The sequence below is a fragment of the Panthera onca genome, chromosome D4 (genome assembly GCF_046562875.1).
Source record: "Panthera onca isolate mPanOnc1 chromosome D4, mPanOnc1 haplotype 2, whole genome shotgun sequence".
In the NCBI taxonomy this organism is placed as follows: domain Eukaryota; kingdom Metazoa; phylum Chordata; class Mammalia; order Carnivora; family Felidae; genus Panthera; species Panthera onca.
The window spans coordinates 68707060-68733345 of NC_138351.1; the positions used below are offsets into that span (position 1 = coordinate 68707060).

General features: G+C 40.5%; 1 protein-coding gene across 10 annotated transcripts in view; it reads left to right on the top strand.

Moving 5' to 3' along the window:
- Positions 1-26286, top strand: part of ZNF462 (zinc finger protein 462) — a 140446-nt gene that overhangs the window by 28305 nt on the left and 85855 nt on the right. The window contains exon 1 of one of the 10 annotated variants that reach the window (XM_060609114.3): positions 22634-24413. The exons of the other annotated variants lie outside the window; for them this stretch is intronic. The gene's annotated coding sequence lies outside the window, so the exon portion shown is untranslated. Of the gene's footprint in view, positions 1-22633; positions 24414-26286 lie in introns of those variants that run through there. 10 annotated transcript variants of the gene reach the window in all.

Consider the following 26286-nt stretch of genomic DNA (forward strand, 5'->3'; position numbering starts at 1 on the left):
CTTGCACAGGGACCTGTCACAGCCTAAGTTGGGGAAGAGATCCACGCTAGCACCCTGAGTCTGACCATCACTGCTCCAAGGTATTTCCTTGGAGGTTTCCCACCTGCTACAATATAGTTGGTTTTGAAACTAGAAGGAACCTTGAAGGTTATTTATTTAATCTTATTTTATAGCCAGAGAAATGGAGTCCAACAACATTTAAGGGGCTTGCCCAACCAGGGCAAGTTGTCAAGTAGCACAAAACCCTTCTAAGTCTTAAGGAACAAAGCCAAACCCATGGTATACATTTTTTTCCTTTATTTTAATGAGAAAAACGGACTGTTTATCCTATCACAAAGGTCACAGGGGGCATGATTGCCTTGCAACATATTAGAGTCTATAGATTTCATATAGATGAAACTGTGGTTAATACAGGACTTTGTGGATTATCCTTATGTCATGTATGTAGTACATTTAGAAGGAAAAACTTTGGTCATAAATTTCTTGTAATAGGACCTCACTATAATTCCCTAACTAACTTCTTATGTTGTGGACTTTGGGCAAATCACTCTGGCCCTTCCAGAGATGCAAAATGAAGAGGTTGCGCAAAATTCATGCTTCCAAAGATAGGCTGACACGAGGGCACGTGAGGGGTATAAACGTGCCTGGCAATCTGAAGAGCGCTTGAACTTGAGCTTGTCTGGCGCAGTGCTAGGCACTTGAGCGCTGTTCTGTCATTGTGATTTTGTTTATCTCAAGGATTTGGAGCACCTTCCACCAGAGCTCTGTCATGCTTACGGCACGTATGAACTAATAATACTTTGCCCTGATTAGGATCAGTGTTTGGTGGGGAGGGAGCTATATTTCACAGGCAGAACGATCTGCTAATGTCTGATTTGAGATGAATGCCATTGGTAGCAATATAGACAGTTATTTCCCCTGCAGGCACAGCCCTTTGCCTCTCCTGGCTGGACTGGAAAACAGAATTGAAGGTCTCCTATTTTTGAACATCTTCAGCAGCAGACAGCTCCTTGAGCAATGCTACTTCCATCTGTTCCCATTGGCCACTTCATATCTATCCCTCTCCCTACCATATTAGCCGGTGAGGAAGGACAGTTCTCTAGATTTCTAAGGGATCTTGGTGCTCAAAAGGGTGTTGACCATGAGCCTCTTAGCAAGTAGGCGAGGTGGCCCACATTGGAGCCTTTACCCTCTGCTGGAACGTTTCCTTTTGAAGCGCCACCACTTATAGAATCATCAATAAAAACATTTCCCTTGCTCCTTCTGGAACCTCAGTCTAACCTTGAGCCTTTGTTTCGGAAGATAATGGTATCATTTTGGAAGATAATGGTATCATTTCTACACAAAACCTGGAACAAACCACTCTTAATTCCTTTTCCTCCCAGTCAGTCAGTTGTTTTAGCAAAATGATCCTCTTTCACTTTAACAAAAAGATTCTCTTTCTGGCTTAAAATATTCCGGATGTGCTTTAACTTGCCTTGGGGTCATAGCACATGTCTTCCAGGACTGATGAGTCTTGTCAGTTGCCCCAGGGTGAGAACTTTAATAAGCAAATTGCACACACCTGGTTTTGCAAAATATTGGCCTAATGGGGCACCTAGGTGGAAGTTCCCACTTCCACTCCCTGTGTACACACCCTCCGTCCCCACCCCTTTTAAAAGAGAGGCCTCAGAAATTGCTGCCTCTCCATTTATCTTGTAAAACTTTCCTGTCTCTTTGCTCCCCTGTTGTGATCGTTAACGAGCTCCGCTTGTTGCTGTCACTGCTGCTGTCTTGGATTTGAAAGTAATGGCAGTGATGGGATGTGGTATATGTGTGGGGGAGTCTGGTTAAAAGGGAACAGGGCTGGTGAACTCTCTTTGTCAGACTGTGCATCCCCCTGCCCCGCTCTTTGATTTGTGGCTGCCATGGGTGTTTGCTCAGCCTTTCCCTGCTCAGACTCTACTTGGCTAGTTGAAAAATGACAGCCTGTTTCCCTGTTTTTGGATACTGGACGCCTGGCTTACCTGTCTTTCACTCCTAAGCATTCATTTGATCGTTCATTCGAACCTCTGTTGAGCATTTGACTGCCTGCCAGGCTTTGTGCCAAATATTGGGGGCTAGGGAAATGAAAGACCCAGACCCTCACTGCCTTCTAGAAGTTCACAATCTAGTGTTTATGTTTCTCGTAGTTGGCAGGTGTAACACATTGACAAACCTCAAAGATGCATAATAGTGCATTTTCTTTGGATTCTGTGCTAATTGCCACAGATCAGCTTCCCCAAGTAAAACTATTTGGATGTCTTTCTCGTCACCCATTCTTTTGGACATGTTGGGGGTACCCAGGTGATCAGGAGGCAGGATCACTCCCTTAAGAAGCTGCAAGTGGCATTGATGTCTGTGTGTATCCAGACCAACTAATGGGCACGACCATTTCTTTGAGAGCTGCATGCTCCAGAGTAGATTTCACACCGATCTTGCTCGTATCACATCTGCCACCATTCCAATATGCCTACAGGATTCTAAGAGTAGGCTTTTTCTGCACCCGTCAACCTGTGCATCATTGGATGACATTCTGCCTGAAAGTTTATAAAATTTGGTGATGGCGTTTAGCTCTTAAGCCATAACAACATATGGCTTTCCTGGCTTTGAGTAGGCTGTGGATGACCTCACTCTTCAAACCTGTTATCAGCCCATGTTCCACCATCATTTCCGTGTATGTATCTCAGAAATTCCCGTCCCTGACCCAGCATCACCTGAAGAACTTCCAGTAACATTGGTGATCTTCTAGTCTTTTGGTTTGGAAGAGCATCCCAAAGGTCTTTAGGAAAATTCTTTCATCCGCTCCTGGAGTCCCTTTTTGGGCATATAAAAAGCACATGAAACCACTCAATCATTCATGTACTATCGTATCTGCCTTTGGCGGTTCTTTTATTCATATCTGTGAGCATGGCTATACATGTGTTGTATTATGCAGCTAAGCTCAAAACCGTTGTGACGGGAAATATTGGAGGCTTCTCCCCACTCACACTGACATTTAGGCTTACCTTCCCAGTATGGGTAAATGTCTCAGGTTAGCCAAATGTGTCTAGGGTCAGAGGACATATGCTCTGATATGGAATTCCAGAGGTCATTCCCTGCCTTTGTCCTCTACACCAAAGCTCATGTCACTTGCATCATGCTGTGGCATGAAACAATATTGCATCGCAGGGAGTGCATAATAGACTGTGTTGTCCAATTATCATGAGATTACTGAATACTTTTGCCTGGAAACTTGCCAGCAATAGTGAACAAAGAGATGCCCCAAGCCACTTTCTCACCTTTATTCTTGAAGACTAAATGGCATTCTTAATGTCTGATGGTTTCCTCTGTACCCTTCTTATTGAGTAGAGAATAAGGCAGTTTGTTGTTTTTTTTTTTCCTTTTTGACGAAGAATGTGGCTAGTACAGGAAACCAAGATTTTTGCCTAATTTGATGAGAATTGGTAAAAAGTCAAAGGTGGAAAGAGAATACACAGGCTGGAAAAGGAGATGACCAATTTCGAAGAAATGGGATATTGTTTGATATATTTACAGTAATGAAGAAAAGTTCTTCCTGGAACAAAAGTATTGAAGAAATAACAAAAAGAGGAAAAAAAAAAAAAAAACAACATTTCCCTAGCACACAAACTATGAAGCCCATGGTTTTTGTGACTGGAAGTTCTTACATTTCTTGAATTCTCCAACTTTCTGGATTTTTAAAATCTAACATTTAATTCCAAAATCTTTATTCATCTCTGTGTTTTCATTCTCTGTGAGTTATCTGTGTCCTCTGAAAGTTTAAAAACAAGTGATATTTTTTTTCTCATCTTTGTTGGCGGGGACACACAATGGGCTGCCTTTCCCCTTCTCTGTGGAAAGAATGGAAATATGGTAAGCAGCCAGCGGAGCTCCATACGGATTGACATTCCTTGCTTCTGCTTTTGAAGTTAAGATGGTCACGAGAGAGAAAAATATTTTCAGTTCCAAGCCTAAGAAAAGGACATTCCTTTTCATCTTGGCACTCTTGTTTTCATGGTATTGATTTCCCTCAGAATCATCTTCAATCCCATTAATAAGTCACATCTGAAAATGAAATCACTTTTGTAAGTTCTTTTCCTCTCCACACCCTTGGTTATAGAGAAGGTGACGTTTTCTTAAATTTATCTGAAGGAGCTTAGGATATATTTTCCTGGCATTTTTTGCTCTGGGTGAGTTCCCATTGTTGATCAAGCATATTCAAGAGAGGTTTCCAGAGCCCTGAGAGACCCATCCATGCATTCTGTTCTGTTAAACAAAGAAAAAATTAGAAAAAAGAAAAAGTTTAGTTTTCACCTTGCTTTAGAGAAGAAATCTCAGAGGAATCATTTTCCTTTTAGGAAGATTGGGGTTTGTAGGTTAAATTCCACATTATACAAATTCCCTAATGGCAAAGAAGCTTTGCAATCAACAGTCTTTCTTCAAAATGCATTTCTCTGTCGAAAGAGGGGATTCCATTTGAGGCCGTTGATTAAGACATGAAGATGAGGTCTGAAATTGGTGGTGGCCCAAGGTCATTGGTAGAACTAATGGACCATTTGAAAATTATTAGCAGCTGGTTTAATAGAGTTGTAATAAGTACAGCTGTGTGAGAAAATCCAAGCACAAAGCATTTGGAATGTTCCCTTTGAGGTCCTTTCCTATTGTTCTAGAATAATCCTGGTATCCATTTAACAAAAGTGCAACTTGGACGAAAGATGAGGTAGCTGTGTACACAAGCATGTAATACAGCTTTATTTGCTTTAGGTCTTTGACCATATTCAACATTTTTTTTTTTTTAATTTTGGCATCATAAACTTCTCTTGCAACCAGTACCATCCCCACCTTCAATGTTACAGTGTTTGAGAATTTTAATGGCTTATCTAAAGAGTTCTCTTTCTCCCACTTAACACTTTGTTAAAAATTTTAATCATATCAAAGGATTTCTGGAGTTTAATTGGCCAAACTCTGACGCAGTGGAGAAAAAGACAATTCGATGCCATACTTTGTAAAACACACCTTTTCTTAAAATATAAATATTTACAGTTTTATACAGCCCAATAGAAGAATAATTTCTCTAGATCTTTGCTTTCATATTTGGAGACACACACATATACACACATATGCATGTATGTATGCATATATAAATAACATTTGGTCTGTGCAGAAATATGCCTATTTCCTCCATCTGTCATCTGTACCTTGCTAACCCAGAGACTTGACCTGGAAGGGAGATGCGGAGAACATTCCACCCGTTAATGAGTTCCACAGCCATGAGTCACCCTGGCCCCAGGCTTCTCCTTTGCCTCATCCTATTCCTGCTCTCAGAGTCAGAGGTCTGGATCTCCAGTTGCCGACTTTGGAAGTGGGGCAGAAGGTGGGAGATGACACGGCTAACCTAAAAGCAAGAGTCCTCTTCTGCATCTCAGAGCAAATTCCCAAAATACACCACCAAGACACAAAAGTGTGGAAATCAGGTTTAGGTAAATCCCAGCCTTACATTGATTTGCGAACCTCTTTAGAAATTAGACCATGGGCTTTCAGCATAGATTATTTAAATGTGTTCTCCACAACAACTCCATGAAGCAGATGTGCTCTCTGTGACCTACAGAGGTCAAATGGCTTCGCCAAAGCGACAGCTGGTCGAAAGCCAGGACAGAGTCCCAAAACTTGTCTTCTGACCAGCCCTTTCCAGTACACCGTGGATGACTCACCCACGAATGACAAATGCTTTGTAGGCTTTTAAAGGAAGTTGGGGATATTCAGGAGACATCCTGAAACCTTGTGAGGATGTATCATCATGGAAGGAAATCACCATGCTCTTCATAGAGTAGTCCTTCTCAGAGCCAGGGCTTGCATTGGCTTATGTAGGTTGGATTTTAGTGATTATTGAGGACACGGTAAAGATTTGGTAAGTCAGCAGATGCCTACTGAAGCACTACACAGTCCTGTCATGACACTTTCCCTTTGCCTTTACTTCACTCAGAAGAGATGTACTCCAAATCATCCCCAAAGTAATATGCTCAAAGCAACGGACTCTGATGGAGAAGGGAAAGGGGAAATGCTCATGGTACTCAAGGGAGGGCAGACGTTATATTTTCTAAGGGCCAAATCACCTACTATGTTTGTTGTCTGATTTAATCTTAGCTGTATTATTGTGCAGCAGATCCAATTTTATTGTGATTTCTGTTTTGAATATGAGGAAACAGAGGCCCAGACCGGTTAAGTACCTTGCACATGGTCACATCAGTTAGGTGTCCGTGCAGGGATGTGAACACAGTTCAGCTGTGCTCTTTGCATTGTGCAACGCTGCCTACAGGCCTCTCAGATTGTTGAGAAACATGATACTGGCATTTCTGGTGTAGAGAAGTCCATGCAAGTAAGGGATAAGAATTATTGGCAACAGACTATGTGCCCAAATAATTTTTCTGTATCACCTCATCCAATCCTTACTGTAATTCTATGAAATTGTACTACCGTTTTGAGCCTGGACTCAAACTCACTCGGGCAAGTGGGCTCCAGGCCCGTGCTCTTAACTGCCGGGCTGGGTACTGCTAGGCAGACCGTGTGCCAGGTTCAAAATAGCCCTTGTTGGCCTAAGGTGTTTTTCAGCTGGATCATCTCTGGGGTTGGCGCATGATGAAAACAACCAGTTTAACAGCGTAGGTAAAGAAATTGTGATCTGAGGAAGACCTTTGTATCTCTATTATTACAGAAATAAGCTACCAAGATATTATTTCAATAAGCCATAAAACATAATATGACACCTTCCTTTTTGAATGGAAGGGATCCATCACTGGTTCATCTTTATCTTAAGGAAAATGTAAAGATATTGCAGGGCTGTAAGCCAGGGAACAGATGTGATTAGGTTAACATTTTTAATCTCCAGATGTTCAGCTGCAGTAGGGGACTACATCAAGGTGAGTTCCAGTGAAAACTCTATTGAAAATAAGTACTTTGTTCAAGTACTTGAAGATTGTCTATGTAGTAGACACATGTGACTACTGAGCCACATGTGACTGCCGAGCATTTGAAAAATGCCTCGTCCGAATGGAGATTTTGCTGTAAGTCTAAAATATATTGAATTTTGAGACTTCATAGATGAAGAAAGAATGTAAAATATCTCATTAACATCTGTTTATGTTGGTTACTTGTGGAAATAATAGTTTTGGCTATATTAAGCTAAATAGAATATATTATTGAAACTAATTACATCTGTGTCTGGCCATTAAAAGTATTCAATTTACATATGTGGCCTGCAGTATATTTCTGGTCTAGGTAATTTCCTTGCCATCTAGTTAGATAGAAAATGTATAAGAACGCCGTTATCACAGCTTGGTGCGGCATCTCTGAGTACCATCTGGCTAAAATATTCCAACCTAAGGACCCTTACTTCTTAAAATTCTTGGGTGATGTTCTACACTTTCACTGGCACTGTTCATTTTAAAATACAGTTAAGGGGTCCCTGGGTGGCTCAGTCGGTTAAGCACCTGACTTGGGCCCAGGTCACGATCTCATGCCTTGTGAGTTGGAGCCCCGCATCGGTCAACGCAGAGCCCGCTTCGGATCTTCTGTCTCCCTCTCTCTCTGCCCCTCCGCCACTCATGCGCATGCTTGCCCTCCCTGAAAAATAAACATTAAAAACAATTTAAAAAAATAAAATACAGTTCAGAATATAATTTTCCATCTATCACTGAAGAACTGACTGTTCTTGACATACGTTAAAAAAAAAATTGAGCTTGGACCACATCGCATTGTTACTCCAGATGGGTCAGGAAGTGATGAACTGGTTATTAGAGTTCACAGAGAGAGGGTTAGCTGCTGTCCTTTTTTCCCTTCTAAATATTTGTTTAGGTTTGACCCCCTCTTCTTCACCTCCGGTTCCTCTTCCCAGCCCAGACCTGCTTTATCTCATCCCTGGACCATCTCAGCAGCTGCCTTAGCAGCTTGCGTCTTACCACCCTCCCGTCTTCCCCTCCCGGCCTAAGAAGTCCTTCATAGTGCTGCCAAAATAATCTTGAGAGGACACAGCTTTCATTATATCACATTCCCCTGATTAAGGATGGTAAGAGTTCCCTGTTGTTCTCCCAATGAAGGGAGGGAGGGAAGAATCTGACATTTGAGACTCTAGATGTTATCTGTTTAATCCCTGGGAGATGGATATTTTTAGCCCCATATTTTTAATCCCTAGAAGATGGATGGATATTTTTAGTCCCCTTATACAGGTGAGGAAGCAGTTCTGTACCTTTACTAAGGTCAAGTGGTAGGTGATAAAGCTAGATCCTGGCTGCTAGGGTGAGGTCCTATTATATCTCTTTGATAAAACCTATGCTAGTTCTACTGACCACATTGGCTAGTTTTGAGAACACTCATTATCAAACCCCTGGACTCACTGTGTCCTCTGCTCTCCCAGTTCTAAACATCTCTGTACTTGGAAACTGTACCATAACAATCCATACTTCGTTGTAGAGTATTGAGAATTCTTCATTCTCTAGGTTTTTAAAATTTTTAGTCTTATCCCAATTTTATTTTAACCTCTGTGAGAAAAACCATGCCTTTTACCTGTCCATGGTACCCCCCCACCCCAGGTCTCCCTGTTTCTTGTTTTTGTGTCATGTCTAGAACCATAACAGCTACCTAGCAGGCACTCTCATGTTCAATAAATGGATGGTATTGGCACATGGTAGCTGATCAATAAATATGTGTTTTTGGATTAACTGAAAATGATTTTTCTTTTCAATGAGGTCAGGGAACACCAGGTCAATGACTCCCTCATCACTAGTCTAGATGTGTGATGAAATGGCCCTTGGCAGTGACAAGACACTTCTAAGCCAAACTTGACCTCACCGAGTCTCAGATTTCCCACCTTATCTCAGCTGTGGGATGAGATGGTCATGAGTGGTGGCCCATATATCTCCAGGGGGTAATGGATTATATTGCTTCTAATATTTCCTGGAGGGATATTTAAGGTGTTTCTACCTATTTGGGGGTAGATTCAGGGAGGAATCATTGTCCTCCATAGGGACTGTCGGAATAAAACGAGACATTATATGGAATGGCCAGTCGGTGGGGTCAACCGATTGATTCAGGTTTGTGTCCAGTTATGTGTTTCTGCTAAACTTTGCTTTTTCAAATCGCGTGGGACACCTCTGCTCCTGTCTGAAGTCTGAAGAGAGCTAGCAAAGCATTGATGTTTCGTCTATTTGCTGATTGGCAGTTAGTGTTCCGTGGTTCATCTTGGCTCTACCCCTTTTGTTCACGTGCCCACGTTATTGTGTGGACACATATTAAGTATTTAAACACCAAAGTGAGCACACACCCACCCTTTCCCTAAAATGTGGGCTGACTTGTTGGAACTGAGAGACTGTTTAGTTTGTTTACTTATTTCTCTGAAAACACTTAAACCTTAAAAAGAATTTCCAGCTTGTAATAACCAAAACATACACAAACATTATAGAAGTTTGGAATTCAGAGAAAGTGAAAGTTCTTTTTAACCCCACCCACAGAGAAAACTTCTGTTAGGGGTTTGGGACATATATCCTCTCTTTTCCTATGTTTATATCCTAGCATGTTACTACCATTGTCATTTAAATAGCAATAGACGATGCATTGTTTTGCAACTTATTTTTTCATTTATCTGAAATGTTAAGGAACACTTCCCCTAAAAATTCCTTAAGGAGAACTACAGGTTTTATAATGTGGGCAAAAGAGTTGGATGCCTGGGGTTCTTAGCTTTGGTGACAAGAGCTTTGCCCATGTTGTGTTGAACCTTGGCCATCAGTGACCTCATTCTACTTTCATATGTGGGTCTTTAAAGACTTTTTTTTTTTTAGTTATTCTGGAGAAATAAACTGTCTGGGGAGACCAGTTAGTTCTTTTCAATCCTGACATTTCTCATCCCCCCAAATACACCAGTCTTCTGGAATGCAGTAATGTTTTATGGTATTTTGTAAGGACACTCTACTTTGTCTGAAATTTCATTGCCAGAGGCAGGAACAGTATAAGGAGCATGGTCATGTACACAAGGATATGAGAAAAGGAGGATGAAGGTAGAAACATATCATTAAGTTAAAAAAAAACCCTCCAGATCAGCTGGGAAGTCTTAAGACAAGGACAGCATTGAGATAAGGAAGGAGATGCCTTGTGCTTGAGAATACAGAGGGAAAGAGGCCAGCAGAGGGTCCTGCTGATCTCCCTTAGGATGGCTTCCAGCCACAAGGCCCCTAGCTCAAGGCCACATGGGGCTGAGGCTGAAATCTCTATTTCTAATCTCCACTTCTCTGTCAGCACACCCCTCCACCTCCACCCCTCCACCCCATGTACACACAAATGTACATGCACACAGCCCACCAGCCCAGCTTGATTCCTTATTCCTGGGTACTAAGACACACTTTTCTCCACCTTTATAATTCTCAAAAAGGATGCATTTGTTACAATTAAAGTTTATATTTAGTATGCATGGATTTTTTTTCCCCTTGAAAATCTGTGTTAAAGTATGTCTCATAATAAATTTGCTTCCAAGTAAAGGAAGGAGAGCATGTAGGTTCCAGTCATTGGCCAAGGCTTGGGTTGAAACATACATAGTCCTAGCTTTCAAGGAACTCATAGTATGGTGTGGGAAGACAGGAAATTAAGCAGGTGGTACTCTGTGGAAAATGCTTGAGAGATTTAGGGACATCTAGAAAGGGACTGACCCCAGGCCTGAAGTGCCAGGCAGGGCTTTCTAGAGAAAGGGTTTCTCAACTGGAGATGATTTTTCAGCCAGTGGAAAACACTGTTGGTTTTTGCTACTGGAGTTGTTGGGGGTAGAGGATGGAGACATTACTGGTATCTAGTAAGTAGAGGCCAGGGTGCTGCCAAACATTTTGTATTGCCCAGGACAGTCCCCACCCAAACCAATCAATAATCTGGGCCCTGAATGCCTATGGTACCAAGGTTGAGAAACCCTGGGCTGACCTGAGACTGAGGGGTGAATGTAAACTGGTGGTGCTGGGAAAGGGGCTCAGGGTGGAGAGAGTCTTAGGTGTCCAGGGAAGAGAGTTACTTAAAGGGGAGCATGGCTCTTGTGGAGAATGGTGTGGAAGTAATGATTCAGTTTGATAAAAAGTATCCTCTCATTGGCCCTAAGGTGGTTGTTCCTGACCATAGGGAATTTGTTTTAGTAGAATGCTACTTATAAATGCCAGACGTAGGGGCGCCTGGGTGGCTCAGCTGGTTAAGCCTCTGACTTCAGCTCAGGTCGTGATCTCGCAGTTTGTGAGTTTGAGCCCCACGTTGGGCTCTGTGCTGACAGCTCAGAGCCTGGAGCCTGCTTCAGATTCTGTGTCTCCCACTCTCTCTCTCTCTTCCTCCTCCACTTGTACTCTCTCTCTTTCTCAAAAATGAAGATTAAAAAATAAAAATAAAAATAAATAAATGCCAGATGTAGAGGACTGAAGGAGAAGGAGCAGGAAAACAGTTTGTCTGTGAAAAGGGGGATTCATGGTAGTAATGGCAGTTATAATTGCACCATCATATATGTCAGAAACTATATCAAATGCTTTATGTTCATTGTCCAGATTATTGCACACAACAACCCTGTGAGCTGTGGATTTCCTCGTATGGATGAGGAAATGGAGGTTTGCAGAGTTTATTTATTCATTTTTTAAGTGTTTATTTATTTATTATTTAAAAAATTTTTTTTTAACGTTTATTTATTTTTGAGACAGAGAGAGACAGAGCATGAACGGGGGAGGGGCAGAGAGAGGGAGACACAGAATCGGAAGCAGGCTCCAGGCTCTGAGCCATCACCCCAGAGCCCGACGCGGGGCTCGAACTCACGGACCGCGAGATCATGACCTGAGCTGAAGTCGGACGCTTAACCGACTGTGCCACCCAGGCACCCCAAGTGTTTATTTATTTTGAGAAAGAGAGAGAGTGAGCACACGTGAGCCTGGGAGGGGCAGAAAAAGAATCCCAAGCAGACGCCATGCTCAGTGCAGAGCCCGATGTAGGGCTCCATCTCACAAACCCTGAGATCATGACCTGAACCAAAATCAAGAGTCAGACGCTTAACCAACTGAGCCACGAAGGTGCCCCAGAGGTTTGGAGAGTTTAAGTAATTCATCAAGGATTCACATAGCTACTAAATCATGGAATTGGGATTCAGCCCCAGGCATTTTGGACTGTAACTGTATTGTTTCCCCAGGGAAGAAGAGAGGCCAGAGGGACATGGGTTGAGTGGGTGTGCTTGTATGTATCTGTGTATGTGTGAGTAGGTTTTCCTCTTGGATGAAAGTGAGTTTTAAGATGGGAGTGACTTGGCTAATATTCAGAGAGAAATTGAAAATCCAGATCAGGTGGGCTCTCTGATGAGGCAGGAGAGGACTGGATCAGGGGCCCAAGTTGAGGAATCAGCCTGGCATATGAAGAGTGGGAGCACGTCTTCCACTGTAGCAAGGGAAGAGGGATAGGATGGGTCCCCCTCTTGGGATGAGGAAGGGAAAGGCAGACAGAAGATGGAAACTTCTTTTTCTTGTCAGACATAGTGAAGAACAGAAGGCAGGTAAACATCAGGCTGCTGGGTAGAATTGAAACCAAGAATTTATAGGGACGTCCATCTGAGGTCAAGGAGAAGTTGAGAGAAAGCACTGATTTAGACCAATGTTGAGATTTTTTTCCATGTGGTTATGAGGAAAAGACAATGAGTTGGGCTTCATACTTTGATTTCAGGAGTTCATTGTCACAGTCTTCCTTTCACCTTAAATTCCTTAAAGGAGATGAAGGGTAATTTTTCTTTTTACAGAACTGAAAGGTTTTTCAGTGTGTAGGTAGAGCAATTTGTTGCTTGAAATTTAATTTATGTGGATATAATCAATTAAAAATTATCTTCATGACTTTAAGATGGGAATTCCTGAAATCACCAGATATGGCTCATCTGAGATGACTGATTTTTTAAAAAATGTTTATTTTTGTGTGTGAGAGAGAGAGTGAGAGAGCAAGTGGGGGACGAGCAGAGAGAAAGAGAGAGAGAGAGAGAGAGAGAGAGAGAGAGAGAGAGAGAGGATCCCAAGCAGGCTCCATCCACACTGACAGCAGTGAGCCTGATGTGGAGTTTGAACTCACAAATTGTGAGATCATGACCTGAGCTGAATTTGGACACTGAGTCGACTGAGCCACCCAGGTGCCCCTAAGATTACTGATTTAAGGGGTTACTAAAGAGTCCCAAACAAGGGAGAAAAAGGAATGCCAGGGTTGGCAGGAGAGTTAACATCTTTAGTAAGGTGAGCTCTAATAAAGCCATTGATAACCAATATCCTGCCAAATCACTACAGTGCTTTCCATTTGATGAGTGTTTTAAATGTTCAAGTAATAAAGTCTTGTTGAAAAAGTTTTAAACTATTAAGTAGAAAGTTATAGTGTTATTCACCTGGGCCCACATCCAGGTCCTTTACCTTTTTTATAAATTTTGGAAACTATCTCCTCTTTTCCAAGTGTTATTTTACTTTATTTTCGTGTACAAATGCATTGGCTAGCATTTTCACAACGATGCTCTGTAATTGTGATAATCCTTGTCTGGTTTTTAACTCGAATTCTTCTAATGTTTTATCATTAAGCATGAAGCTGAGGGGTGTGTGTGTGTGTGTGTGTGTGTGTGTGTGTGTGTGTGTGTTATCTTATTAACCCATTTTTATTAGAAGTGGATCCTGAATTTCATCAAATGCTGTCTAGTATGCTCTGTATTGATCACATTATTTTTTCTCCTTTGACTTCTTAATGTAGGAGAGTATAGATTTTCTGGTATTGAAATACTGCCTTCCTGCAGTGAATCCCACTTGATCATGGAGTAGTATTCTTTAATGTGCACTTGGATTTTATCTGAATTCTTGCCTCAATATTTATCTGTGTATTGGTTGCTTGTATTATGATTATAATTATTGTTTTTAAGCAAGCTTTGCTATTTGTGTTAACACTAGCTGTGGAAATACATTGATGAAACTCTTAAGACTCTAGGCTTTGAACCAGTTTCAAAAATACCTGATTTAATGATTCTTTGAAGGCTCTCTTGTGATTGGGCTGGTTCTTTGTCTCTTTCCTAGTCTTCCATTCGTATGGTTTCTTCTTGGATTAATTTTGGTAATACATGTTTCTAGACAATCATCCGTTGCACTTAGGTTTGCAAGTATTACTATGAGTTGTATAGAGTAATTTCTTTATTTTCATTTACATTTGTGAATATTTTCTGCTTCTTATCCTTAATTCTCTGTATTTGTGCCTCACCCACCCCCCACACACCTTTTTTCTTATTAGGCTAGCTAGAAGTTTTAATTTTATACAAGATTAAAATTTTTAAGCTTATTTATTTTGAGGGGGGTGGGGGGGGGACTGTGCATGGGGCAGGGGCAGAGAGAGGCTCCCTGCTGTCAGGGCTCCATCCCATGAATCATGAGATAATGATCTGAGCTGAAATCAAGAGTCAGACACTTAACCGAGTGAGCCACCCAGGTGCCCCAACAGTATTAGATTTTTAAAAATTGTGGTTATATGGTCAGTTTTATTGTTTTTTTAAATTTAATTCTTGGTTTTCTGTCTTTATCTTAATTAAATCATTTTTTTTCTACTTTTCTTCCTTCTTTTTTTTACTTGCATTGGATGTTTAATTCATTTAGTACTATTTCTTGGTTCTTATAAGAATTATTATTTCTTGATTCACAATTTTTATAGAACTATGAAATGTCCTCTAAGTACAGCTTTTACCAAATTCCATATTTTATATACATAACATTTTTAAAGTCACATTCTGTAGTTGAGTTTTTATTTCTGGTTAATCCGGAAGTTGTTTAGGAGAATGTTAAAAAGAATTTTCCAAGCGTGTTTGGAAGTTTTTGTCCTTCCACCCTCTCCCAGTTTTATTGCATTGTAAGTAGAAGTGATGGGCTTTTTTTCTGTTTGTCATTTATTATCTCCTAATTCTGACATGATAGTCTCTTGTAAACCTCCATGGGTGTTTGAAAATCTTTGTAATGCCCCACAGTTGCTTGAAATGAAAATGTGTTTTCTGTGTCCAGGATATAGAATTTGGAATGTGTCTCTGAACTTAATTCTATTAATTCTCTTCTTAGTTGTCTTTCTTCATTTAATCTATTAAGTGCATATGCCTATTCCTTCTTATTTGTTGCCATTTTCTTTATTTATTTGGTGATGTTAGGGAGTGTAAATGTTCATGATAAATCTTCATGGTGGATTGTACTTTTTTACATTATTAAGTGTTTTTCTTTTTGCAATGATTATTTATTTTCCGTTACTGAGAATATTTTCTCCTTCTTACCCTTAATTTCTGTAAAAATTAAAGATAGGCTTAAAAGCTTTTTTGTGAGTTTAACTTTGAATAATATTTATCATGATCTCTACTTTTCCTTTTCTTGATGTGTCTTTTACATCATTACTACTTTCAAACTTTTTTGTCTTTTTTAGTTTATGTGTCTCTTATAGACCAAGTGGAATAAGAGTTTGTTTTTTAATCTACTCGGGATATTTTCCATAGGAGGATTTGTCCAGCTTGCTCTTATTGCTATAACATATACACTTGATTCTAGTTAATTTAATTACTAGTATATTTCTGTGCCATTTCTTTTGACTTCTGTCTTTTACTACATGGTCTGTGTTCTCTTTGATTAAGTTCCCAACTCTTTGAGTAAGTTCCCAACTAACTTTGCAACCATGTTTAAAAGTAGTAAGAAAGCATTTTCTTACTTTAATATAGAAAATTAAAATCTATATAGTCTGTATTTTTATTACTAATTAAATTTAAAAAAAAATTTTTTTTAACGTTTTATTTATTTTTGAGACAGGGAGAGACAGAGCATGAACAGGGGAGGGTCAGAGAGAGGGAGACACAGAATCTGAAACAGGCTCCAGGCTCTGAGCTGTTAGCACAGAGCCCGACGCGGGGCTCGAACTCACGGACCGCGAGATCATGACCTGAGCCGAAGTCGGCCGCTTAACCGACTGAGCCACCCAGGCGCCCCACTAATTAAATTTTTAATTTTAATGTGCTTTATATCTTTACTGGGAGATTTATTATCTTCAGAAGGAAGCAATATCGAGTATTTTTATATGTTCTACTATGAAAGTTGAGGATATTCTTCCACTTATATGTATCCTCTAATGTCTTCCTCTTTGTTTCCGCTATTATCCTTGAGGATTTTATTTCCCTGGCTCAGTTGGTTAAGCCTCCGACTTCAGCTCAGGTCATGATCTCACAGACTGTGGGTTCAAGCCCTGTGTCAGGCTCTATGCTGACAGCTCGGAGCCTGGAGCCTGTTTTGGATTCTGTGTCCCCCTCTACCTGCCCCTCCCTGGTGCTCGCTCTCTCTCTCTCTCTCTCTCTCTCTCCCTTTCTCAAAAATAAATAAACATTAAAAACATTTTTTAAAAAGGATTTTTCCCAATTCTATTTAATTTTATTGTTATTCTATGGAATAATTTATTGTTATTATAGTTATTGCATTGAAGGGATTATAATCTTGTTTTGCAATTATTATTAATTACTCAGTCTTAGTTCTGGATGTAAGAGGACTCAGTGCTCACATCCTCTGTTTACCTCTACATTCCATATTCTTGAGATTTCAATTTTGAATTTTCTCTTGGTTGGATATCTTCCATCACTGAGTAGATATTGAAGGAGAGTTATTAGTAAGTGCTGCATTCCTTGACTGCTGATTGAAAATGCTTTCTTACTACTTTTAAACATGGTTGCAAAGTTAGTTGGGAACTTACTCAACATGCTCCTCTCTCTTTCTCAATCAAGCCTCTGTAGACATCCCTTCACTTCTCTGTCATTGAATGTTCCTGTCACAAAGTCCAGACTTTCCCCCGTATAATTGACCAATATTAAAATATCTTGATTTTATAGCTTCCATTGTTTATCTTTGAAATTCTGTAACTACCAGGATGTCTCAATTTTGATGATTCTCTGTTACATTTTCCCCAAACCACAGATATTTCTTTATTTCAACAAAATTATTTTCTATCACAGATTCGAGTGTATGTTGTTTTGCTCTGTTTTGTTTTGCTGTCTACTTCTAGAATACCTTTTATCTGTATGCTGGATCTCTGTTTTCAAACCTTCTTATCTGTCATCTTCTCTACCTGCTTTCATCTACTTGTCCTTTTTCTCTGTGCTTTGTGTAGGTTTTTGAAGACTGTTTTCCACATCATCAACTTTGTTTTTGGTTTGTGGATTTGTCTGTTACTACTTTAATATATTTATTGGTTCTTCAATGATACTATTTTTGTTGTCAGTTTCTTTCTTCAATTGCCAGCTCCTCTTTCATCTCATTCTGATGTCTTATCATCTTATCTTTGATCTCTTCTTTTATAGTATCTCTGTTAATTGTTGTGTGTAATTTTCATCTGTGCCCTGTTCTTTCAAAATAGATTATTCATTGGTCTTTTCCATACTGTTTCTCTCTCTCTCTCTCTCTCTCTCTTTTTAAACCTCAGCTCATTTTTTTCTAATTTATCTCTGATTGGAACATAACTGTCTGAACCTGCTCTTGGCCCCCAAGTAGGAAAGGTAATATCTCTTTAAATTTTCTCCTTAAGTCCTGCTGAATTCTGTGTTCAGAGCCTGAGTTTAGGTCTTGATGGGTCGTTTTAACTTCTATACCCCTTGAGTAGTCTGCTGTGGTCCTCTGGTTAGGTTCCTGGGCAAGACACAGTTGGTAAATTTTATCTCTGAATTCTATGAATCTAAGCTTTAAGTCCTGCTTTTGATTTGAGGGCCCCATTGATCTGTCATTTTGGTGTTGCCAAACTTTTTTTTTTCCTTTGTTTATGTTGTCCTCTTTTTTTCCCTTCAGCCAAGCCTTTGTTTGCAATTTGAGACAATTAGCCACCATTTTTTTCTGGGAGTCCCTTGGTTAGCTTAAAGCACACATCCTTCCTTTGAGGGATTTCCAAACACATCTGTGTTTTCAGATGTTGATTCTTACTGCAGATTTAGCCCTGTACTCTAGCTTTAGTGCGAAATCAAATAACCACTCCAAGTTTGGAGGTGTTTCCTAATAAGATTTTGTTTATCCCGAAAGCCTCCTATCATGGAAGAGTCTAGGGTTTTGAGGATTTACTGAGCTCTTAGTATTTTCTGGATAAAGTACTCCACAATTTTTTCCTTTGTGGATCGCCACATCCCTCTCTACAAATATCAAGGACATCATGTCATGAACTGGTCGGAAGTTTTTAAGGGAGATGAACATCAATCTGAGCATTGTATTGGCCACAATATTCACTGTTTCAAAGACAGGAACTCTGCCTCTTAATGTGCCCTTAATAGCTTCTGATGCTGGATTCCTCAACTTAGTCTTTTCCCACTAATTGCCAAAAAAGAAGTGAAATATTTGTAAACATTGGTCCTCTCTTAGGCTCTTGGAAGACTCTATAGCTATTATTGTATTCATTCAATCAACGGCATTTATTAGTAAGGTTCCCCATCCATTGGAGAAGGACCATTGTAGAGTTGGTCTCAGGGATGGTTTCATACAGGAAGAAGGATTTGAGCTTAATCTTAAGACTTGAGTGAGCCTCAGAATCACCCCGAGGGCTTATTAAAATACAGATTGCTGGGCCACCCCCAGAGTTTCTGACACATTAAGTCTGGAGAGGAGTGTGAAAACTTGCATTTCTAACAAGTTCTTTGGTGATGCTGAGGCTGGGCTGGGTCTAGGAACCCCACTTTGAGAATCATTGTCCTAAGTAATGGGAATTACTTGGACCTTCAAAATGTGTGTAACAGTATTGAAAGGAAATCATGAAAAAACTTAGACATCTCAGTTTCTTCTTGATCTCTAAGCCATTCTCTTCATTACAATAAGCGACCTTTTGTACGAGACACTTTATGGAGAATATTTAAAAAGTTAAAGATGATTCCCAGCCTTTCTGATACATTAGCTTTTTTTTTTTTTTTAATTTTTTTTTTTTAACGTTTATTTATTTTTGAGACAGAGAGAGACAGAGCATGAATGGGGGAGGGTCAGAGAGGGAGACACAGAATCCGAAACAGGCTCCAGGCTCTGAGCTGTCAGCACAGAGCCCGACGCGGGGCTCGAACTCCCGGACCGTGAGAGCATGACCTGAGCTGAAGTCGGCCGCCCAACCGACTGAGCCACCCAGGGGCCCCTACATTAGCTTTTTTAATATCCAATACAGGAGTATAGATGTCTACTAGGAATATAGATAAATAGATGACAAATACGTGCATACGTATATATGTAAATGTGGTAAAATATTCCACGTTGTGGCTGGTTTCAGAATATAATATATAACTTGAAGTAAAATCTGGTATCAACAATGTTCTGGAATTATTGGTCCGAGCCACCACTAGATGTGCTATGAGAAGACTGGCTTCCTTGCCAGCCATTTGTCGGACTGACTGTTCTTCTCCTTCCCATTTTAAAAGAACTGACCCTGATATTTCCAGATACCCTTAAGACTCATTCAGCCAGCCTCTTCAGTGACTTTGTTGGCAGTGCACATTTTCCATAAGAAACAAGACGATGTTCCTCATGGGGTAGATTTGGCAGGCATAAAGCTACTACGTAACCTTGTTCTGATTCCATGAGGTTGGATTCTGAAGAAAGATAATTCAGTGTTATAGCTCTTGTTCTTCTGTGTATACCTTTGTCAGCAACTTTCGGTCTTCCAAATGTGTTTCCAAAGTAGGAACACACTGTTTGCATGCCTAAGAAGGTCTTTGAACAGTCAAACTGCAGACTATGGATTTTGCACCTTTTCAGTTACTCTCCTGAGTGTAGAATTCAGAACAGAGGAAACACTGGAGGTTATTCTGGAGACTGCCTTCCCAGTGAATGAAAGCTCTTGTTAGTGAGAATATATGGGGCATGGCATGGACTTTAAGTGTGAATAGCTATTAACAAACTGAGTAACATTTATAGAGTGCCTTTACTCAAACTTTCAAATGATGGAATTCAAAAGATGTATTTTTTTTTTCTGGCTTCCGAGAATTTGTGTTTTATAAGCCTTGTGCAGATTATTTTTTGTGAGATCTTAGTTTCCCTATCTAAAAAGTGAAGACATTGGACCAAGTTGAACTATCTGTTCTTTAAGATCCCCTCTCTAGTGGACATTATGAGCCTAGAGGTTATTAACTTCTTAGAGTGAATTCTTCAATTTGACTTAAGGAAGGCACGAGTAATATATTGTTTCAATATTTTCAGGGAAACAAAGGAGAGGAAATTCTGCTCCTACCTAATTTTGTTATACTTCCCTCCACTGAAAATGTTTATATAGTTTTGAGCTATAGGGGAGAATTTTTCCTCAGGCTTTCTAGAATCTTTGCAAACAAGAATTAAAAGTTGTTTTTTTTTTTTTTGTGGAGGGAAGGCAACCAAGTAGTCTCAAGAATAGCCCCAGGTGATGATGCCAAGTGTCACATCAGTTCAGCGGAGCTTAACAGTGTTATAATTATATGGGTGGAATGATGCAGCCAGAGCACTTTCCCTATGGATGATGAGGAAAAGAATGATGGTCACTTACTCAAATCAGGGATAAGAGAAGGCTTAGAAATCCTTGTACCCCAGTAGGCAGCTAATTATCATGATATGGCTTCTTGAGTTTCATGCATGAGTTGGAGTGGAGGAGAAGTATTGTATTGCGTGAAGTTTTGTTCTTTTGGTCATGGAAGGTTCTCTGGAATTGCTTAGGTTGTTAAAAGTTTGGCTATCGGTTGGTACCACTGGCGAATCTTCTCCTGGGAAGTAGGCATGTATACATGCATGCATACCGTAAATCTCATCAGGACCAGACCTGTGCTGGGCCCTGGGGGTATAAGAACCAAAGGAACACATTACTTGTCCTCGGAAGAGTGATTTTGACTAGTCTGGGGCCCAATCACTTTGAAAGAAGATAATTTTACATATTAAAGAGGAGAAAATGTGCATCGTGTTTTCCACAGAAATTTTAGTTGGAGGCCACATGTTAAGTGTTGAATTTGACCCTGTTAATGACATTGACCCCTTATGCTCAAAGCTCATGGGATCATCAACAGTGCAAGGGCCTTATCACTAAAGAAAGGTGGCCCAGTCACTTACCTTTTTTTAAAGTTGTTTTTTTTTTTTTAATGTTTATTTTTGATGAGAGAGAGACAGAGAGAGAGGGAAAGAATGAATTGGGGAGGGGGAGAGAGAGAAGGGGACAGAGGTTCAGAAGCAGGCTCTGGGCTGACAGCAGTAAGCCCGATGTGGGGCTCAGACTCCCAAACCGTGAGATCGTGACCTGAGCTGAAGTTGGACGCTCAATCAACTGAGCCACCAGGCACCCCACACTCATCTTAATCATACATTTTTCTTGAGAAATTTTTAGTAAAATACCCAAATCAGAAAAAAATAAAACTATAAAAACTTGTGATCTATGACCTGAAGGCTACCTAGGTCATTTAGAACCATAGCATCATAAAATCTTTGTGCTGGGAGAGAATTTGCTGATCATCTCGGTCAGAGATACCCCAGGCAGGACCCCATTGGAAAGATTACAAAAGCAGGTGGGTTATATACAAAGACTGAAAATAACACAGACCTCTTGTCACAAGGTTTCCAACCTCTCCACTATTGACATTTTGGACCAGATTGTTCTTTTGTGGTGGGGAAAATCCTTGGCATCTACCCATTAGATGCCAGTTGCACCCCACCCTCCAGTTGTGAGAATCAAAAATGTCTGTCAATACTGCCAAATACTCTTGGACTGGGGTTTTTGATGGTGGTGGTGGAAGAGTGGGGGAGGGAGGCAAAATTGCCCCTGGTTGGGACCACCGCTGCCCTGTGATAACATGGGGTTAGTAAAAGAATATAACTCCCATGACTAATCTTTTAATGTTTGGTTGGAATCTTATCCTTCAGAATCTCTGATTCTTCCATTCATTCAACACATTTGCTGAACCCGTTGTGTGAGCTGTCCCCAGTGCTGAAGATACCAGTATGAATAGACAGGAATGGACTTGCTCTCAGGGTGCTTATGTTCTAGAGGAGGGAGACAGACCACAAATAGGTAATCATGTCAACAGTGAAGGAAGTAAAGCAGCGGAATGTGATAGAAAGTGAGTGTGGTGAGCATTGTGGAGAGGGGGCTCACTTTCATGGGGTCAAATGTTAGGTAGACAAATGCTAGAGTTGTCAGGGAATGCCTCTTGGAGGATAGAACTTCAGTGATGAGGAGTCAGCCATACAAAACTGGATGTTTATTTTCTGGATAGTAATAAAAGTAAAAGAGTGAATTAAGTCAAAAAAAGTCTTTCAGAGATGAGAAGGAAAATTTATACAACCCTCCCTTTTTGTATAATCTGATTTCTTCATTTAGCAAAATGCCCAAGTAAAGGCTTTGAAAGACTTGCTTAAGGTGAAGGTGGTAGGCAGAGTTCTCACACCTGCTGGGAACAAATTCTTTTACTTGCTGGATAGGCATTTCTGTATTATCTTTTTTTTTCTTTCTATCTTTTTTTTTTTTTTTTTTTTTTTTTTTTTTTTTTTTTTTTTAGAGCAGCCCAATAGTGAGTAAGCTGAAAAAACCAAATTTGTTGGGCAAAAATGAGATTTATTATTAAGGTTTTATGGAATGTGGGGCTTGGCTGAGTACTGGTGCACTCTTGTGTTTTCACATGGTGATAAATCCTACTCTTGGGTTTGGCAAACAAATGTCTTAACTTTCTGTTTAGAAGTTCTTGAGGGGTAGTGATTTTTAGGAGTAAACTTACTTGCTGAAAGTTGATTGGAGATTACAAGGGAAAAGAAATTGCTTGCCTATCATTTTTTTTAAAAAAACATTACTAATTTCTGGTATTTGCCAGTTCCATACAGAAACACATACTGTGTGTTTCCTATTATAAGATTCTATCAATTTGTTGGAACAACCAATGAATATGAATGGGCCATTTGGTTAGTTTACTAAGGAGGAAGGACAGCAGCCTCTGATAGCTTCTGCTATATAGGTGGAGGCTAAGAAGGGGGAAAAAAAGGCAGCTCACAGTGTCCTTGGGTAGGAGGATCTCGAAGTGTTCATGATCCACACAAGCCCAGCCATTGTTTATCTTTCTAGAAAGCAATCTGCTTAGGGCTTTCATCCTGATGGGGTAGTTAGATCAGGAAGCAGGGTTTGGAGAAAGACAGACAGACCCAAGTGTCAGGCTCGTATAGTCAGTTTTGTCAGATATAAGAAGTTAGGCTGGGAAGGTCATTGCAGTGCTTGGATCTGGCCCTTGTGTGCCATACTGGTATGAGCAAACTTGGACAAATTCGCATGTAAAAGAAGCGACTTGTCTGAATTTTGTGAGCAAACCATATACATAAGGCAATGAATGAGTCTCTGAGGCATTAGATTGGGATTCTTGTGGGCTTTTCCCCAAATAAAAGAGTTCTTGCAGCAAAGCTTTCTTCTACCCTCCACAAGTCAACAGCCATACCCCAGTTTTTGGTTTTGATTTGTTTTTCTCTGAGTGGTAATAGAGAACAAGGTGAATTGTTAAAATGGTTTCTAGAGCCATTCACTGAAACTGTGGAATTTAGACTTTGTGTGGTTGGCCAGACCTTCTGTGCCAGAAACAGTTACGGCCATGAAGGCATACCCAACGCCTGAGGTCAGTCAAGCTTTCAAACCCACAGAGGAGGTACTCGATGCATGGGTTGGTCTTTCCTGAGGTGCAAGATGAGTTTTACTGCAGCTTCTGCTTACTCTGCGTCTTAATCAGTTCTGTAATGAAGACCCAGCAGCATATCTGCAACTTCCCTTTAATTTTACAATTTTTATAATGAGAGTTCTTGTAGTGTGAAAAGTGTCTGTAGAAACCCAGGCAGCATTCTGAAGAGTCTATAAAGGAACACCGTGATTTTCTGTCTCTGCCGTTTGGGTGAGGACTGGCTCTCCAGGAGACAAATCCGTTATCTCTTGTTCTCAGTGCGGGGGCAAGAGTGGCTTCAAAGTTTCCAAGGAACTTCCTGATGGGCCCATGACATTTCAGAGAATTCATTCAACACCGAGAATGGCTTTCCGTCATTTGGAAGAACAAGATGAGCTGAGATCGTGTTTGTCACGGTTGTGTTTTGAGAATTTTAGCGTGAGGAGGCGTCTTGGTTTGTTTTGTTTCTCAAGGAGAATATTGTCAGGACACTTCTCAGAATTAGAGTTATCTAGCGAACTGCAGGTCCCCCTTCACAGACAATGAAGTCTAAAGCTACTGAGATACCACCCTGCTTCCTCCCTTTCTTTTCTAGTCCCTTCTCTCCTCTTTTATCTCCTTGTTCAAATCACACGCTTCCTTTTCTAAGGACAGGAGAGCTGGCAGGCTGCCGATTGGCCTGTTGGCCTCAATTAGCCTTATATCATTGCAAAGGAATGCATGAATTCTCCAGAAGGTATGTACTATCTCTTTCTGTGTTAGACACTCACTACCTGCTTTCATAACAGGTCACTCAGCCAGAATTGCTTCTTATTTACATATCTGACAGTTTTTTAGTCATTTAGATTGTATCCCTAGATGCTCATCTTATTTTAATGATGATCCCAAAGGTGTCTGTTATGAAATATTACTCAACATGTCCGGTGATACTTGGAAACTTTACACAGAACAAAGCTGAAGCGAGAGATACCCTGAAACGTACCATCGTGGGCCAGAGATTGAGTGGGCTATTCATCTGCAGATTGCCTGCTTCAGACTTGCGCTCATGTGCGAGGTCCACAGATGGACCGGGCTGACCACACAGAACAGAGGCTACGTACATTGGCAGGACTCAGGGTCTCATGGTATTTCTCTGCTACTATTTAAATTCAGTATCATATTGGGGGTTACATATGTGATTGCAAATTAATCCTTTCTCTTCTGAAAATTTGGTTTTGAAGAACAGCTGTGTCTCCCTTCTGAATTCCTTAATTATTTATCCTCCCTGATATGTTAAACCTTTCATTAGTGTGGTGAATTGCCAAGAGTACACAGAACTGCTTAGATCATGTAGCAAACAGTATAAACATTTGATAGGACATTTGAAGACACCACATGGTGAGCCAGGATCTATGGCAGTACCGAATGCTGTGGGATCGATGGAGGTAGTTTGTTGTCAGAAGTTCTTTGTTGGTTTATTTTGTGGGTTTATTTATTTATTTTTAACTAGAACATGGGAGGAGTACATAAATCATTTGGACTTACTTGGAAGGTGCTGATTCTGCTCTAATAGACAGAGTCCCTGTTAAATTTGGAGGGCACACACCCATCTCTGAGGTCAAATTAAATCAGTAAAATTAATTATTACATACACACACACACACACACACACACACACACACACACAGAGATTCCATATTTGTATTTGTCAGTTTGATCCTATCACTACTGTTCTCGGTCCTGAAAGGAAGTTTTACGTCAATTTCTCAGTCCAGTCCTGTTTGTAAAGATGCTTTAAAAGATTTTTAAATTACTAGCACTCCCACTTTGACCACGACAAGGGTAAATGATAAGTAGTGATGTAGAATACGCCTTGCTTTAAGAACAGCAGCCCACATTCTCAAGTGGATGAATTAGTGGTTTCCTCCCATTTTTCAGCCTAAGCATGAAAGTCCTTCCTTCCTACCAAACCATGGTAGTGCCGGGGCTCATAATTAGAAATGTTAATGTCCTGACACATGCCATAGCTCCTTGACCTCATTGTATCAGCCTTTTCTGATCTGCAAATGTATTTGTGGAATGATCTTTAGGTTCTTGATGTTTCTGTTTTTCTAGCTGAACTATTCCAGAGTTTATGCATTCCACTACCAGGCCTTGGATAATTGGTTTTTCCATTCATTGGAAAGTAAGAGAAGCACAAACAACAGGTGCTAACTAAAACCTTTCATCAGACTTGAGATTCCGGAGAACTGGGGAGCTCAGTGCCTTATAAATGAAACTAGGTTTCTGGAGTGGACAGAGGAAAAGCACCTTATGGTGTCTCTGGTTCTATTTCTCAAAGGCTTTGAAGGTTATAATTAGTTGCTACTGAATCCCCGTGGCTGTGGTGCCTCACAGCTTTATTTCTGGTCAACAGTCCTTCATCAGAGAACAGGTTTGATCTGGGTAAGGCCTGCACATGTTAGTTTGGGCACTTCCTGGAGACAGTTGGGATTTTGACTTGAAGACCATGTTTCTGCTCCTGGGCCATGCAGGCCTAGGGAAGCGTGTTCGTCAAGCTGCCCTGGGCGAGGGTTGATGGTCACCTGGGTTGGAAGAACACTGTGAGCCATCAAAGATGCCTCCCCCTC